Below are 4,320 nucleotides of genomic sequence, written 5' to 3' on the forward strand. Positions count from 1 at the left end.
CAGCACTTGACTTGTCACCGCAAGGTCACGCGGTCGCGTGGGGGCCACAGCTTGTCCGCCCCTCACCAGCTGCACGCCTGGCTCGTCTTGTTTTCCCAGGCCTCGGGGTGACCGCCTGACGTCTGAGGGTCGGCGGGCTCTGCCCACCACAGCGCCCCAGCCTGCCGGCAGCACGCGAGGACTGCAGCCCCTCCGCGGCTCGGTCTGGCCTCAGCCCTCCTCGGGCGTGCGGGCGTCTCCTCGCGGTGTCGGCCCCACCTCCCTGGGGATCAGTGATGCTGAGTGCTGCTCATGTGCTTCCTGGCCATCTGTGTATCTTCTTTGGAGCAATGTTCATTCAGATCCTTTGCCCACTTTAAAAACAGATTGTCTTTTGATTACTGAGTCAGGAGATGTGATCACTAAGCGCTTTAGATTCTGGACACAAAACCCTGCGAACAGATTTAGTGTTTGCAAGTAATTCTTCTCGTTCTGTGGGTTGTGTTTTAACTTTCATGTTGAAATGGTATTTTTAAAATGAAAAAGTATGGTTTATATTTTTAAGGAGCTATCTATAATTTTTTAAATCATTGAGGGGCGATGCATATAAAATCCATTTTAAAGTGAGCACGGTGGGACATATATATGCTGGAATATTACTTGGCCCTAAAATAGAATAAAAGAACGCCACTTACAGCTACATCGACGAACCTAGAGGTTATCCTACCAAGCAAAGTAAGTCAGACAAAGACGAATGCCGTATGATACCACTTACAGGCGGAATCTACAATATGACACAAATGAATCTCTACGAAACCGAGAGGAGCTCACGGGCGTGGAGGACAGGCTGTGGCTGCCAAGAGGGAGTGGGCTGGGGAAGGGGTGGGGGTCCGGGGTCGGCACGTGCACTCTAGTGCCGCAGAGTGTTAAGCACCGTCCTGCCGTGCCGCTTGGGGGCTCTGCTCAACGGCAGAGTACAGATGCAGGCACGTCTGTGCCTTACCGCTGCGTCAGAAAGCAGTGCAGTGCTGTAGATCACCTGGACTTCAGTAAAGTGAATTTTTAAAAAGTGAATAATCCGGAGGCAGGAACGTGCAGTGGGGAAAGGAGAGTCTCTTCTATGAAAGGTGCTAGGAGAACTGGGCGGCCCACACCGCGGGTCACACCGTGTACAAAAAGTGAGTCAAAATGAATCAAAGACCTAAATGTTTAAGACCCCAAACCATACAGCCCAAACCGTTCACAAGCTCTTGGCCGTCAGTCTCAGCAATATCGTTCTGGGTCTGCCTCCTCAGGCAGGCTATAAGAGCAAAGATAAACAGATGGGACCGCAGCAAATGAAAATGCTTTTGCACAAAAAGAAAACTATCAACAAAGTGAAAAGCCCACCTACTGAATGGTAGCGATGTTTGTAGATGATGCGTGTGTTAAGGGCTATTGCACAAAATGTACAGAGAACTCATACAACTCAGTATCAAAAAGAAAAAACAGAAAGTGTCCAGTTAGAAACGGGCGGAGGACCTGGACAGACGCGTCTCTAAGGACACACAGCTCATCACCAGGTGCATGAAAAGACGCTCAGCGCCAGCGTAGAAACGCTGATCCAAAAATCAAAACAAAAAAAAGAAACGCTGATCCAGACTGTGCTGAGGCGCCCCCTCACGGTGCCAGGAGTGGCCTTTGTTAAGAGTCTGCGGATAACGGGGGCTCGCCTGGCGGCCCAGCGGTTAAGACCCCACGCTTCCAGGGCAGGGGCCGTGGGTTCCATCCCCGGTAGGGGAACTACTGAGATCCCACGTGCCACGTGGCCAAGAAAAAAAGATTCTATAAATAACAAATGTGGAGAAAAGAGCGCCTTCTGCACTGCTGGTGGGAATGTGAACTGGTGCAGCCACTGTGGAGAACGGCGTGGAGTTTCCTCAGAAAATGAAAAAGACACCCACCTACCTTATGATCCAGCAGCCCCACCAGGATGAGGGCTCCCCTGGTGGCTCAGGCGGCAAAGAACACACCCACAGCGCTTCATTCCTGGGTCGGGAAGATTCCCTGCAGAAGGGAACGGCTGCCCACTCCACTGTGGCTGGAGAATTCCATGGACAGAGCAGCCTGGTGGGTACAATCCCACTAGAACATTTTTAATCAAAAGGATATATGTACTCACGTGTTCCCTGCAGCATGAGTTATAATAGCCAAGATGTGGGAGCGTCTACAGGTGACTTGATAAGGAAGATGTGTATTTATACCACGGAATATTCCTAAGCCAGAAGAGTGGCATTTTACAATCTGCAACAACAGGGGTGGGCCTGGAGGGTCTTATGCTAAGAGAAACCTGTCAGACACGGGAAGACGAGTCTGATCTCACTCCCCTGTGGAATCTGAAAAAGACTCCGACTGACAGGCACGGGGACAGGCAGGTGGTTGCCGGAGGGCAGGGCTGGGGGAACAGGAGACTGAGGCGCCGATTCCACCCTAGGACAGATAAGTCACGGGCTGAACGGCAGCGCACGGTCCCCAGCCCCGTAACCGGCGTCCCACGACCCGAACAAGAACACCAGGTCTCACGCCTGAAACCAGCTCTGTACGTCAGCCTCCCAGCTGCGAAAAGCACATAAAGCACGTCCACAATCCAGTTCAGCCGTCGCCTCCAGCTGCCAGCACATCTGTGGTCCTCAGCTCGGGGAGCCCCTTCCTGAGACCCCAGGGCGGCTCTCCTGTCTGGATTCGCCCGTCCGGGACATTCCACAGCAACGCGGCCCTCGGCTGTCTCAGGACCTGGGACGGCTGCTTCTCAGGAGCCTCGTGTTTTTAAGGCTCATACCCCTTTTCCCTTTCCTGATGGGGTCCTTAGAAGCACAGGAGTCTTAAGTTCCGGTGAAGTTCTGTTGATTTTTTTTTTTTTGTTCCTTGTGGTTTTGCTGTCGCCTCTAAGAAACCTTGGGCTTATCTGATAGCTTTAAGAAGCCTGAGAGAAACCCTAAGGGCTTCCCTGGCGGCTCAGCTGGTAAAGAATCGCCTGCGATGCAGGAGACCTGGGCTCGATCCCTGGGTTGGGACGATGCCCTGGAGAAGGGAAAGGCTACCCACTCCAGTATTTTGGCTTGGAGAATTCCACGGACTGTATGGTCCACGGGGTCGCACAGAGTTGGACGTGAGAGCGACTTGGCACACTAAGAAACCATTCCCAACCCCAAATCCTGAAGATTTCCTTCCATATTTCCCTTGAGTCATGTTTTAAATCACCCTGTGATTTTCATCCATCTTTTTTAGCTGTTCCGCGTGGTCTACAGGGTCTTAGTTCCCCAACTAGGGATCAAACTGCCCCCTCCACTGGAAGCTGGACTGCCAGGGAATTCCCTTCGTCTACTATTTTGATTGCTTAACTTTGGAAATTCAGCCTCTCATGAAGTTGGAGTTTTGTTTTGCTGAAAGGCATACCCCCTCTTCTCCAACGGTTTCCAGTTTCTCATTGGTTATCAACCCCCATCGATCTGAGACGTTACCACTTCTGTGTACCAGCTCGTCCTGCTAAACCTGTTGATACTGGACATTAGATCCCGTTGGATCTGCTTCTGGACCTGTGAGGTTTTCTTGTTGGCACAGTTTGACTCGGTAGCTTTATAATAGGCTTTAATGTCTGCTAGGAAGCGTCTTCCTTCTCACAATTTTCTTCTGCTTGTTAGCTTTAAAGTGAACTTCAGAATCATTCTAGCTCTTGAAAATTCTATTCCTGGTTTTCTTTTTTGAGAATTGCTAAAAGTAGATCAACATAAGGAGACGGCTTTCTGTCTCCCTCACCCAGAGCTGGCGTGTCTGTTCAGCGTCTGCTCTGCTCCCGGGGGTGCTCGGGGGCTTCTCTGTGGAGCCTGAGGGCCCTCACCCCGCTGGCCCTCAGCGATGACGTCCGGCTGCTGTCCTCAGCCGGTCTTGGGCCAGGCGGGAGCTCTGTGCGGAGAAGCCTCTGCTTTGAGGACCCCACGTTGGTCCCAGCCTTCGCTGAAGGGCCTCATCGTTTTGTGGCTCTTGCCGGTCATCCTGTGCACCCTCGGCCGGACGGTCCTCGATGCCCTGACTGAGAGGGTGGGCTTGGAGCCCCGGGGACCTGTGCCACCCCTGGCCCTTGAGGCCCTGCGGGAAGCCCCCCGCACCAACACCAAGGGCTTCCCCTCCGGCTCACCCAGCTCACTCCACCTCAGGGCCTTCGCTCGTGCTATTTCCGTGCCCAGACTCCCCGCACACCGGCTGCTCCAAAGACCCCCGTCACCCCCACCCCACAGGGCACCCTGTCTGCATCCCGCAGGCTCGTTCTCTGCTTGCAGTGCCCTGCCTGGTCTCTGCAGCCTG

Source organism: Bison bison, unplaced genomic scaffold (genome assembly GCF_000754665.1).
Source record: "Bison bison bison isolate TAMUID 2011002044 unplaced genomic scaffold, Bison_UMD1.0 scf7180017853345, whole genome shotgun sequence".
NCBI lineage: Eukaryota > Metazoa > Chordata > Mammalia > Artiodactyla > Bovidae > Bison > Bison bison.